Here is a 14,860-nt window from a genome sequence, read left to right as displayed (position 1 = left end):
CAAATGTCAACATCAATTTATTGTGGGTACAACAAAATTCACTCTCATAGGCTTTAACACATTCAGATTCTATAGATTCTAGAAAAAGAAATGCAGTGAGCTGCTTTAGATGCCTTTGTGTTCACAGTGAACCAAGGTTATATGAATTGAACTCTACATATACAGCTTCTTATGACTCGGGCAGCTTTTGCCCTCTACTTTGTAACTTGAACTGTGGCACATATTCTAAAACACTTTGCCCAAGTTTACTGGGGGGAAAAAAGAGGAAAAGGATAAAGGATGCAAGTAAAAATGGATGACCTTATTAGTAAGCACTTTCTGATGTCATCTGTAAGGCTTATGCATTCTGATATAGATATTCTGCTCAAATTCATGTTTGCTATTTTTAATATTTTTCTTTTAGTATGAACTATTTTACTACTTTCAATTTAGAGTAAAACAACTTTATTTTCCCCCAAAAAGTGGCCTTTATATAAAAATGCACATTTAGAAATAAAATACTTTGTTTTAAATGCAACTAATAATAGATCAATCATAAACAGTAGTATCAACTTAAGGACTGATAATTATATTGTATAAATATTTTTGTTTTTACTGTTATTTTTATTTTTGTTATTTATATAACATATGCATATCAGAATGAATACTTATTTTGTATTTGTTTTGTTGTTAATTATATTACAGAAGGATAATCATTCAAACAGTTGTTTTTTTGTTTGTCATTATAAACTGTCTAAGAAGATGAAACATTTTTGTATATTTAAAATGTAGTTTTTATGTCATGACATGGCAGTTTTATATGCAAGTGGTCTCACCAAAATAAAAGTCTGTGTTGTCAGTTTCAGTTCCATATAATGAGGTGTCGTACGTGCCGTTCATCACAAGATGTCATCGTAGCACAATGAACTACTGATGTCAAAGCTATTCATTTGTCACAAACACGCCATTCATCGGCAGTAACTTTATATAATTTCAAGTTATATAATATTATTTATACAATATCGTAATTTATTATTTACAATAATTAAATATTATGATTTAATTCTTTTTATAAATATATTATATAACCATTTTTTTTAATAAGTAAAAAAATATACATTTTTTTTCTTTTTAAATTAAAATAGAAATATCACATTCTTATTATTTATAAGAACCATTTCAATAGCAGCCTTAGAAGTAAAGATAAATGCTACAGATTTAAATGTGCATTTATTTTGTCACATTGCAAAGCTTGATGGGGGGTTGTGTAAGTTAAATATGACTTCTGGTGACCTCTTCCTCTAGATCAATTGCATTTCCTGTGTGTGCACTTTGTAACTGAAAAGCGGAAGCACTAATAGAAGTCAGTTGAGACTGGTTTGGGTGGCAGATCAATACCCTGGCTGGATGCCACCACAGTGTCTCATTTATAGCCAGCAGCAGATCAATACACTGCAGCCTGTGACAGAGCAGTGCCTCGGTGGGAGAGGTGTGCTACACTGCTATTAGCGCCACCGAAATAGCACAGTGTGTGCAGGCAGAGGACAGGGACATTTGTTTGCGTGCGTGTGTGTCTACAACAGAGAGGATGTGTATGTTAGCTTTTTAGGGACTGGAAAGGCTCCAATACGTGAATTTGTCTGTATAACAGAGAGTACATGGGGCTTTGGATCTGTGTGGCATTGGGAATTGATATCTTTGTGACTTGACATGCCGTCAGGCGTAAAGGGAAATGAAGACACATGTCCCTCTTTTTTCCCTCCACACACACACACACACATACACATATGCGGTTCAGATGGAAAACAGGCATTTGAGCCTTTGCATTGACTTTACATAATTGTAAATATTGGTTTGCAGTGAAAGAGCAACCACAGTTGTCCAGATTTAGCTCAAGAGTTGATCCTCGATGATACTGTTGTAATATCTCAACTGTTTCTCATTTGTGGTCACATTAGCAAAATTTCACAGAGGGCAAAAAAAAGGTCCATTGTCTGTTGTCAATAGTGTAGTGATAAAGCACAGTTCACACAGAAATCACGTTCAAATCAAGCAGTGTTCTGTTGGTCAACACTGCAAATTCATGTGACCAGCTGAACCTGGTGTGAAATCAGCATCTTCACGCAAAATTCCAGATCATTTCACCAAGCCCGCAAAAATTCGCTGAACAGTAGCAAATGTGAACACACCTTTAGACAGCAGTTATCTGCCATGTAAAAAATCATGTTTTTTTTCTTCAACTGGTTGGACAAACAGATAGTCCCTCCACAAATTCACAGATTCATAAGGTAATTTAACAGCGGAAAAACTATTCATTTGCTTTATATTAGCCAAGATTCTATAGTCTGCGATCAAAGTTGGATCTTTCAAGAGATATTTCACACTTCTCATCAAATTCCTCCTACTCTTTAAAAATGTCATGTTACCTTTATGTTTAAAAAAAATGGTTGTGGTTGCTAGAAATTCACACAAAAAATACAGTGACAATGTTTCAGGTATTGTGGATGGCATATTGGTGCCTGTATATTTTAACTTGTATTTCATTAAGTGATATAGTGTTAATATAGCAATCTACTTTAAAATGTACTGATAACCACCATAATAAAGATGGTTTGAAGTTCATTGGCCTGCCTATAAAACAACACTAAAATAGACGATGCACAAGGTCATACAAAGACAAAACACCATCATTGTAACAAACATGAAACTAAAATAATGCAATAAACATTAACTAAATAACATGAAATGTGACACAAAACATCCTATTGTTCATTGCTGAAAACAAAAATAAGAAACAAAACGAATAAAAAAAAACATACAGTATGTGATGTCACACAAGAACTTTTGGGAAGGTCCTTTTAAATTGTTAATTCATAATTTTTGCTTAAAAAACATACATTTGCCAGTGTTTTACAGTAATATTACATATATCGTTCAACCATGTACAATTATTCACGTATATGGTAAGTTACAGTTAACCAATTAACAGGTTTTTAATGTACAGTGGGTACAGAAAGTATTCAGACCCCCTTCAATTTCAAAAAAACTGATAAAGGGATAATCATAATTTGCATAAAAAATAAAAAAATAAATAAATGTCACCAGGGTTGTTATATTTAACTAAAACTAAAACCATAAAAACATTTTAGTTACTTAAAATAAATGTTAGTTGAATTAAGATAAACTATTTTAAAAACCTTATTTATTTCAGTTAACTTTTATTATGAAAAATATATATTTGTAGTTAATATAATATGTACTATACTACAACTAAAACCATAAAAAGCATTTTTGTTACTTAAAATAAATGTTAATAAAAAAAAACATTTTAAAAAATCTTAAACATTTTATTTCAGTTCATGGCTATATTATTTAAAATAATGAAAATGTTTTATGATTTTTGTTTTAGTTAAAGGGGTCATATGATGTTGCTAAAAATAACATTATTTTGTGTATTTGGTGCACGAAGTTGATGTATTTCCTCAGCGACCAGCACGGATCAGCTCCAGGCATGACGAAGTGGATATCGTCCTCTTTTGGAAGGCCAAACAAAGTAGTTTCGCTTTCACAACGAAACACACAGCGCCTTCACGACATGGCGGTGGCGGCAACAACAATACTACAGCGAGAATAAAAGTTACACCTTCTTTCTTTGCGTGAACATTTGGGCAGCTTTATGCAAATCTTTCCACACAGTGACAGTGTTAGAACGAGCTGTTTTAGGTAGGTGTTGCTGACTCTTAACTTTTATAAAGAATATCTCTTTGGATTTGAGACTTTACAACTCTTTGCAACTTTACAGATCTTCTTTATGCACCAAGAGCTTGTAACACTCCAAAGAGAAAGGAAAAATTGAAATCGCATCATATGACCCCTTTAAGTATTATAATCCTGGTGAAAATTATTTATGCTATTTTTTACACAGATGATGATTACCCCTCAGCAATTTGCACCACAATCAACATTTCTCATTGTCATTTAGTTTAACTTGATGTACTAAAATAACAATCTAAAACTGAAATAAAAATTAATAAAAACTATATTGCTTATATATATAAATTATAAAATGCAAACACAAAACAAAATGACAAAATTCAATTAAATTGAAAATTGCAAATATAAAAATAAAAATTAATTAAAATACTGTGTATACACACACATAATAGTACATGATGGTAGAAGATTTCAAGTCATAATGTGACCTTCATATATCAAAAATAAAATAAATAAATAAAAAATCAACCCCTTGAAAGTCCCTGTAGGAGCACCCTGATATGTGACCCTGGAGCACAAAACCAGTCTTGAGTCGCTGGGGTATATTTGTAGCAATGGCCAAAAATACATTGTATGGGTCAAAATTATAGATTTTTCTTTTATGCCAAAAATCATTAGGATATTAAGTAAAGATCATGTTCCATGAAGATATTTTGTAAATTTCCTACTGTAAATATATAAAAAATTAATTTTTGATTAGTAATATGCATTGCTAAGAACTTCATTTGGACAGCTTTAAAGGCGATTTTCTCAATATTTAGATTTGTTTGCACCCTCAGATTCCAGATTTTCAAATAGCTGTATTTCGGCCAAATATTGTCCTATCCCATCAAACCATAAATCAATGGAAAGCTTATTTATTCAGCTTTCAGGTGATTGACCCTTCAGCTTTCAGGAAAATTGACCGTTATGACTGGTTTTGTGGTCCAGGGTCACATATGGCTGTGTCTGTGTTGACTATATTTGACTGGTGGTGGATTACAGGTCAAGGGCTTGATCTGGTGCCACAAACATCGCTGGGTGGATAGACTAAATAGGATCTCCATCATCGGATAACCCTCATCCCTATACTGTGAGTGACTTTTTGTGTATTTTTGAACTTTATCTTTCCTTGTGTTTTCCCCCACATCTGCTGCATTGCACAACCCAGTGCACAAGAGCATTTAAAGAAAATAAAAAAAGATTTACATTTCTTGGCAGTTGAAATGTTGGTGAGATGGTGAGCAGTGAGCATGCAGATGCCTAAAGTGTGCATATTTGTGTGACTCTACTGTTCACAGGATTTTAGCTGAGTGCAGATCTTTGAATTTTAGCCTCTAATCAGCTAATTGTATCTATAATTTTTGAATAGGTTTTTCCTCCCACTCTACACAACAATGTTAGTGAGTTTATTGTTTGCCACAGTCTTATGTGTTGGAAGCAACAACAATAGATCATGCTGACCTCAGGTCTGACCTTTTCTGGTTACAGGAAATCAGCAAATGAATGCAATCCTTTATTTCTCATAGCCTTAAGTCCACTAGAGCAGAGCAAAGCACTTTCTGTTTACTTAGCATTTTAATAATTGCATATTGCTTATCAGCTTTCAAATAGAGTACTGTTAAGAATACTCTTGTAAATAACACTTCTGTTCTATGCCATGAGCTGTGTTTGGATAGAAAAACATTGTTCTGATTTGCTGTATATGTGCATTTAAATCAGCATACAGAAGTATTATACGTTAACTAGGGCTGGAGAAAATTGCATGTTAATTTTTGCAATTAATATTGGCTGTTCAATGCTTTTAAAATAATTCACAAATGCATTGCTTTTTTTTTAACTTCGTGAAGCTACGATTTTTTTTTTTTTCCAAAATTGCGGTACTGGTGTTATTTAGAGAGAATAGATTCTCACATAAAAGTATTGTTATTAAATTGTTAACTAGTCATTGTTTTACATATGACTTACTTCTATAAAAATTTGAATAAAAAATAAATAAATGCATTTAATATGGGTATTTGTATTGGCAGTGCCTCGAAAGAAGATATTAATCTACATTAAATCTACATTAATTTGTAATGTGTGTTACATGAATTCAATGTGTAGATATATTTATGATTAGTTAAAATGTTGAATTGATTTGCACCCCTAATATAAATCAATGTATAAAACCTTTAAATGGTCATTTGGCTGTTTATACAGCCTGTAGCAGCTATTTTTCTCCTGCTAAAATTTTAAGATGTTAAGATGGTGTGAAAGTAAGCTATTTGTATTTCCCTGATTGTAAACACTGTGGCTCTGTGAAGCTTTCAAAGCATCACTCTGTTTCCTTAAATCACTTCATTTGAATGGATATGACTCTTCTGAGGTCTCCTGTTAGTTGTGTGTATTTTGCTTTTTACATAATCATAAAACATGGTTCTCTTTTCTAGTGCTTTTGATGCAAACCATTTTGGTGTGCTTGAGGGCCTACCATTTTCACAATGCAACAATCCTTAAAGTATCTGCAAAAAATTACGTCTAATGTAAACAATATCCATTTTCAACAACACACAGGAGCCTACTAAGAGAAGAAATAATGAAGGAAGTTCTTGTTTTTTGCATTTATTCAATATCCCAGACAGTTTATTCTAATTTGCTATGAGGGTCTTTTTCCTCTTGGCTGCTGCTTCTCTCCATGGGCATCCCATATAGCTTGCTGAGTGAGATTTAAGCCCTTATTTCCTGTCTGCAATGCAGATAGTGGACTGACCTCATCATCCCTATGAGCCATGAGGCAATCACACATCCCAGCACTGGCATTGTGAGCTGCTTCATCTTGGTGCTGCACATCTCGAAAATAATTTTTGCCCACCATAATGGAATAAAACTGTAAAACTCGCAAGTCTATTTTAATAAAATCTTAAAAAGTGAAAAAATAAAAAAGGTTTGGCAGGGGCTCATGAATGGCACTCAGGCGGAGATAGAATGGTAATGGTTATATCTTTGTTTTCTGATTGGAAGCATTAAATTGACCCCTCCTATGAGCTTTGATTTCGAAAGATTACTGATTACAGATGTTAAAATTAGATCTTTAATTTGAATTTTAAAGGGGTGGTTGATTGTGAATTCACTTTTTTAAAATTAGTTAGTGTGTAATGTTAGTGTTTGAGCATAAACAATATCTGCAAAGTTACGAAGTTGAAAGTTCAATGCAAACGGAGTTGTCTTTTAAAATTCTGGCAGTTTAATGCCTACAAAAACGGCTGGTAGGGACTACAACGAGTTACTTCCCGGGTTCGTGACATCACAAACCCAGATAAACCCCGCCCTCGGGAAAAGGCAGCAAAGGGGGCGAGGCCATGCTGCGCTGCTTTAGAGAAGAGGAAGAGAAAACTAGAGGTGCACGTAAAAATCTATTCATAAGCTGAATCGCGATTCTGTCTTCTAACAATTCTAATGGATTCACAAGTTTCAAAATCAATGTTCTAAAGCAGCGGTTCTTAATACTGTTCCTCGCGCCCCCCTGCTCTGCACACGCTCTGCATCTCTCTCTCTTTCTCTCTCCCTCAATCTCTCATTCAGATCACCAGCTCAGCTCCAACAATGAACTGTTCCAATTATATACTTATTTTCACATAGCTATGAGAAGCGTTAAACATGGACGCGCGTGCAGTTGCCGTACTGTATTAAAGCTTTAATCAGGATAAAACTGTATATTAAAAGCTAACATAAGAAGTAGCAGTTACAAATAACAGCATATCTAAAAGTATGAAACAACAAAAAACAAAAAACATAGGCCTACCATTAAAAGCCGTGCTTGCACAGGTTCTGCGTGATCCTCTTCAATAATATCCTCTGCTTCTCAGTCGGGCTCAAACTGATCAATCGGGCGTATTAACGACGCCGCTGTTTACAATTCAACTGGAGCACATGCCGCTGAGGAGAGGGGCGGGACGTTTAGAGGCGGTTTAGCCAATCACAACACACTGGGCTAGCTAACCAATCAGAGCCCATTGCCTATTTCTGAGGGCGGGGCTTCATAAAAGCAGGAAATGATAAGCCCATTCAGAGGAGAAGGGACAGAGCGGTGTGGAATAAAGGTAAATTATGTGAAAAATAATAGTTTTTTTTTTTTTTTTTAAACGAAGCATTAACACATGTTAGACTGCACCCCATAAACACAATCAAGCCTAGAAAAAAAACAGTGAACCACCCCTTTAACATTTTAAAGTAGATTTGAACCTCCTAAGAAAATGTGAGTTGTACTTGCCTGTGTGAAAGTACAAGGCTGTTGTGGGTGATTGCGGATACATTTTAGAGTTACTGTTTGGTTGCTTTGATGCTTTTTAATTAAATTAACTGCCAATAATACATTTAAAGAAACATTTCTTTGTCTGGGTTTTCAAACTGGGTTCCCTTTTGATTGCAGAGGTGTGTATCACAACCATGACCATAATAAATGGATGATTTGGAAGCTGCTTTGGAAAGTAGCATCTTGTAAAGAAATTAATGTAAAGGTAAGTCGTAATGAGTGCATGGTTCATTTCTCCCTTTTCCAAAGCATACACACACAAACGTGTCTTTATTTCTGCCAAAAAGGTCCCTAGAAAGGCTTGAGTCAACAGATTAGGCAGTTGAAATATGACAGTCAAGTGAATACATTTGTTTGACAATAGTCATGCATGATGCAGCCATATTATACAGTACTACTGCCTGCAAGTTTGATTATTATAGTAAATTAATTCTGTCACTACACTGGAGTTGATTCCTGGTTGCATGTTTTCAATTATAGCAGCAGTATTTAACTACATAACCTTTGTCTTTTATTTACAGCTTACAGCGTGTGTGGGATCATCTTGGGGCATAAGTCTCTGTTTTCTCTTTCAAGTAAAACATATTTGTGCGATATCTCTTATACTTCCATGTGTAATATAAAGCTCCAGGAGTTCCTCTTAATGGATTGGCCTCAGATTAAATGTCTCGATCTGATCTTTTGCAGGGTCCAAGTGAAATGTGATGTACTTGTAATACATGCAATTTAAGAAGCCACATATCAAGATGTGCTGACAGGAAATGAGATCACTCAAAATTACATGTATTAAGTTTCAACCCCCTTTAAACAAGACACACATTTGACCGTTTACTGATTTGGAGGATTTTAAAAGTAAGAGGACATGAACTCCACAAGTGTTTGTGAAACCTAATGATACATTCTCCAGCATGATTTGAGAATGATCTTGTGTTTTAATGCAAGCAGGAACATCTGACTGTCTGTACAAAGGAGATAAACATAGTAAATATCAAATGTTATATTGTATCATTGACCTAGAAGTCATGCAGATATTTCCTTTTATGTAAAAGCTTGTGTTCTTTCTTCCCACCAACGTGATTTTAATGTGGTCTCAGACTTTTGGACCCACTGTAGGCTATTTATACATTATATCACAGACTAAGTGGTAACATGTTATATGAAACCAATGCAGACTTTAATTTGTGGTTTCAAATTCTAAGCTACTTGGTTCGCTGTAGTTCTCTTCAGTTCATCAACTGAAGGTCAGATGAAGTTTTGAAGAGACAGAGAAAGTTTGAATCTTCACAGGGAATTTCTTATGTGATGCACATGAAGTTTTTACTTAGAATATAGAGTTAAACTGCAGCTGAGACGTTGGTGAGTCAAACCCTGAACTAACATGAAAATGTCAGACCCATTTCACACATGACTGCATGTCTACAAATCAGTGCATCGATTAGCATTTTTCAGCCTTGATTTAAATGTGAGATGTTACACTGTTGGGTCAATTCATCATGTTTTTAAATGTCTGAAAATGAGCTGTGATATGGAGCGTATGTGCAGTGAATAAATGAGCTGTCACTGGACCTCATCAACATTCCCATGATTCCCCGCAGGAAATTCAGAAAGGCTTCAGCTCTCTCACTGTAATTTTACTTGAAACATTTACCTGAAATGTCTCATTACTAGACTACATAAAATCTAGATTTAGTTTTTTTTTTAACAGTTCACAAAAAAGTCAAAATTTGGTCAGTCAAACTTGTATGCTGTTATTCTTTCCCTTTAAAAAATGAAAGGAGAGTTTATATTTTTTTGTAATATTGTGAAATATTATTACTATTTTAAATACCTATGTTCTATTTGAATATGTTTTCAAATGTAATTTATTCCTATGATGGCAAAGTTGAATTTTCAGCAGCCATTACTCCAGTCTTCAGTGTCACATGATCCTTCAGAAATCATTCTAATATGCTGTTTTGCTGCTCAAGAAACATTATCAATGTTGTGCTGCTTAATATTTTTGTGGAAGCCGTGATGTATTTTTTTCAGGATTCTTTGATAAATAGAAAGTTCTAAAGAACAGCAATTATTTGAAATAAAAATTATTTGTAACTTTATAAATGTCTTTACTGTCAATTGATTGTTTGTTTTTTTTCTTAAATGTAGAATTCATTTATTTCAATACTTCAATTCTTGAAGACATTTACACATATGATCATACACTTATACTCTCTCTCTCTCACTGTGAATACTATTGGTAATTCACAAATATAGAGAATAACCAATAACAGTTCAGTGGTGAATTTTTTGTTAAAATAATCTTCTTTGGGTCTTTGAACCAATCTAATGGCCTTTGTTCTTCCATAATATCCCTCATTTTAAATGATTGGTGCCCTTGAGGGTCATGGCCTGAAATTACTGCAGTTATTAAGTCATCCTTAATACCTCGTAGTGAGTCAATAATAATTGCAGAGACCATTTTTATAAATGATGTGCCCAGTGGGAACTTGAACTTGAAACACTACCATGACGAATATAGACATGTGGAGAAAAGTGTCTGTCAATGGGCCTTATTGATGAAACAAAAGCAGAACAAATACCTAAGACGTTTGCAAACCAAATGTTATGTACATTTTTGCACAAAATTGAATGTAGTGCATTATTAGAATGGGTTTCTGAGTAATTTTAAACAGAAATTTGGTCTGCTCGTGTAGATGAACAAGGCTCAGCTTTTTTGAACTTAGAAGAAATAGAAATGTTGTCTGGCATGTGACCAGCTTAAGGTGTGATTATAATGCCCTCACTTTTCTAAACCATTTAAGTCACTGGCTGTGATATTTACTGCAAACTGGAGTCCTGAGAGGTCTTTAATCCCAAGGAAGTTTAGCGATATCTGAAGAGAGGAAAGAGGACAGTGCTGACTGGAATCTTGACACTCAGAGTTTCAATGCTTCATGCAGTGAATCCATGACCAGAAGGAGTTTTTCATGAAATATATGTTCACCTTAAATCCCAATAAAACTATGTAAAAAATAATCAAATGTCAGCTGTTTTTCTGTTTGTTATTTTTTTCTTCATTTTTCATATTTCTGAATTTGTCACTTTAACGGTGCACTCAGTATTTTTTTTCTCATCAAACGGTTTTCAGTAAATGAAATAGCATTTTTGCATGCTTAAAATCATATACACTCATATTAAGGCCTTATATTAACATTGATAAGAAATGTTTCCCAAGTAATTCAGAACATGTTTGATTGACAAGCCAGTGACTCCACAATAAGACTGTATTCAGCATGGTTTGAGGGAGCAAAATGTCTCTGTCTGTCCAGCATGAATGTTTTGAATGAAGAAGAGTAGAGAGGCCCCATCTCTGGCCTCCAGGTTGGGTTCACTTTTTTTCTAACCAGTAAAAGTGGAGGAGACTGATCAGACCTGACAGTAACTTGGGGCCCAACAGCCACAAAAAACCAACCTTTAACCCGTCCTCCACTCCCTCCCGCCCAAACTGTGACGTCATATTAAATATGCTTTGCTTTACCAGTGGAATAATTCATCCTCCAAAATAGCCCTGTATCCTGTACTGCATTTTACTGGCCTGAAGCAGTACAGAGGGTCAGCTGGGAGTAAGATGCTTTTTGCAAAAATGTTTGATCAGCATGAATCATCACATTAGAACAAGAAATAGCTGTTCAGCAGTCATTGGGTGATACATCATACAACAGAACTGGCACCGAAGAAAAATGTTTTTATTATTCCAGATCTTTGCATTTCAGGAAGTTTTACATGTAATTTCATAGAAAGAATAAGTCATGCTTGTTGTTATATAGAGATCCATTAATGTCTGATCATTGTCAGAACTTGTTACCAGAAGACACTCAGTAAATAAGATGTACAGTTCAACATGCAAATGGTTCAACCAGACAGAAGCTTTATTCAGTGCAGGGCATGAATAGAGCTTAGATGAAGTACTGCATGAACGCTCTGTATTCCCTCTTGAGTCGGGGGTCTGTGGGCGAGAAATGTCTTCAGAAGGATGAGATCAGCCTTGGATCAGAAGGGATAAAGTTTAATTCATTCCAATGAGCTGACAGGGGAACAGTTAGCATGTGAATCGTTATCATAGAGCTAAAGAATCCTCGATCAGGAGCTGATATATATAGACTGAATGGATGGATAATAGTAGAAGGCACATGGTGGGTAAACAGACAAAATTTATATTTTTCATAATGTGACAAATATTTGGTTTCATGCCAACCCAAACTCCTTAATATATAGGCCTATAGCTTGAAAGAATCTGAGAATCAAATAAACATACTACCAATGTGCTTTATTTGTAGCATTTCTGCTATAACATTAACATATCTTTTCATCCCATCATTCAAATGTTCGGTTCACTACTGATTTCTTATACTATCAGTGCACTTATCAGTTCTCAATTTATTATGAATCAGAAATGTCTGAAATAGACTGTTCTCGGTTTTGGAGGACAAAACCTGAAATAAATAAATAACTACATTCGCATATTCATACATTAATAAATATATAAGTAAATGTGCATGGATATAAACAAACAGATGGTTCTTGGTTCTGTAGGACCAAACCTATGAAAATAATCATTAAAAAATTAGATAATTCAGCGTAATCAACTTTACAATTCTGCTATAACATTAACATATCTTTTCATCCCATCATTCAAATGTTCGGTTCACTACTGATTTCTTATACTATCAGTGCACTTATCAGTTCTCAATTTATTATGAATCAGAAATGTCTGAAATAGACTGTTCTCGGTTTTGGAGGACAAAACCTGAAATAAATAAATAACTACATTCGCATATTCATACATTAATAAATATATAAGTAAATGTGCATGGATATAAACAAACAGATATGGTTCTTGGTTCTGTAGGACCAAACCTATGAAAATAATCATTAAAAAAATAGATAATTCAGCGTAATCAACTTTACAAAATATAGCCTATAAATAAATGTGCTAAATTAATTAACTCAGTTAATTAATTAATAATTCATTAAATAAAAATTATAAATAAATTAACTAAAACTTTAAATAATCCAGTCTTATATACAAATGGCTGTGGAAATAGGCCTACAAAATGTTAATTTATTCATTTCCGGATTCACTTCCTTCACTCAACATGTTAATGAGTTCAGTTCAACGATTCGGTGAGTTGTTAACCCGGATCACTGCGAGCTGTTAAATCTCATTTATGTAGATTACTCATCTGGTAAATTAATAAATGTAAATGAATTGCGGTGTAGTGTGTCAGAGAATGAAGAACCGCACAGCTTTTTGCGAAACTGTGAACTAGTTCAAGTAATTAATCGAAAAGATTCAATTTACTGGTAAATTAATAAATGTAAATGAATTGCGGTGTAGTGTGTCAGTGAATGAAGAACCGCACAGCTTTTTGCGAAACTGTGAACTAGTTCAAGTAATTAATCGAAAAGATTCAATTTTAAAAAATGATTTGTTTACGAATCTAACATCACTAGGCCGAGAAAAGCCACGGTTCACCGCTCACTCATTTTCAACGATTTGGCGACTTGAGAGACAGCAACAATATGTCGGGGTTGAGAAAAAGACAGAGTTGAGAAAAATTTAACTTGATCAACTTGATATACAGACAATGGCGCTCACGTGGTCTGTTTCCGATCAGCATTTGTATCGTGCTTGGTCAAGGCGAGTTCATCCTGAAAGTAAGCGATTTGATCAACTTGATATACAGACAATGGCGCTCACGTGGTCTGTTTTCGATCAGCATTTGTATCGTGCTTGGTCAAGGCGAGTTCGTCCTGAAAGTAAGCGATTAGCCTACGATTTATAGAATAAATTTCGGCATGTCTGTCTATCAATAGTAAAAAACGCCTATGCCCTAAGTCGAGTGCTGCATGTATAGGCTACTGTATAACATAGGGTGACCATACGTGCCATTTTCCGATCGGTGTATGACATCAAAATACCTCGAGAGCATTTTGAAAGCATAAGGAACCGTCTGTATGGTATTTTGATGTCATACACCAATCGGTCTGCACACGCAAACAAAGCCAAAACCTAGATATTTTAGGCAATATAGAAATCCTGGCCAGGACGCGTCCTGGGAAAATGGCACGTATGGTCACCCTAGTATAACAGTCATACATGCAGCGCACAATGGCTTTACGCACGTTTATGCAAAGTCGCGATTCTCGCGATTAAATGAATAACCCAAAACGATTGTATGGCTTTGCAATGTAGCTCTTAGGAAAAAACACACACAATCAAAGCACACTAAAATTCAGCACTGCGTTGTAACCTTGTCCATTCAATTAATTAAATTAGTTAATGTAATGTATTTTTGTATCAAACCAAAAACAGATTTCCTTTCTGACTCATCCCGGGCTACTGCCATGTGACAAAAGTATTTTTGTTTTCTTGCATAGTGTTCTATAAAAGAGAGCAGAATGCAGCCTACTGTTCGAGCAGTCGCGTTTTATTCATATCTCGGTTTATGTATTTAATAATATGTGTCGTGCTGTGTCTGTGTGAGAACTCTAGGCAGTGCTGTCGGGCTGTGCTGATGCGCGGCTGCTGCTGCTGCTGTGAAGCGCAGGGATGCGAGACACGCGCCGTATGCGCGAAGAGAGAATAGACAGACAGGTCTCCTGACAACATTACAAAAAACAGGACACCTCCTCTCTGACCTGATTCACCGCCTGTGAAGAAGAGGAGGCGAGTAGCTGGTACTATGTGGCCGCGATGTGGGTGCGCGCTTGCGGCTCTGAGCGCACGACGATGTAAAAAGGCAGCGCGTGCGGATTCTGCGGCAGCTGTGATAGGGAATAACTGGGATTGGA

The 14,860-nt window shown here is 35.1% G+C and overlaps 1 long non-coding RNA gene across 1 annotated transcript; it reads left to right on the top strand.

Moving 5' to 3' along the window:
• The first annotated feature begins 7,785 nt into the window (after positions 1–7,785).
• LOC107696055 (uncharacterized) lies at positions 7,786–9,019 on the top strand. The gene is made up of 3 exons (XR_001635055.1): positions 7,786–7,814; positions 8,144–8,231; positions 8,714–9,019. It is a non-coding gene; the product is annotated as an uncharacterized LOC107696055 (long non-coding RNA).
• Positions 9,020–14,860: the final 5,841 nt, after the last annotated feature.

The sequence above is a fragment of the Sinocyclocheilus anshuiensis genome, unplaced genomic scaffold (assembly GCF_001515605.1).
Source record: "Sinocyclocheilus anshuiensis isolate Anshui unplaced genomic scaffold, SAMN03320099.WGS_v1.1 scaffold935, whole genome shotgun sequence".
Taxonomy (NCBI): domain Eukaryota; kingdom Metazoa; phylum Chordata; class Actinopteri; order Cypriniformes; family Cyprinidae; genus Sinocyclocheilus; species Sinocyclocheilus anshuiensis.
This window is presented reverse-complemented; position numbering and strand designations above follow the sequence as displayed.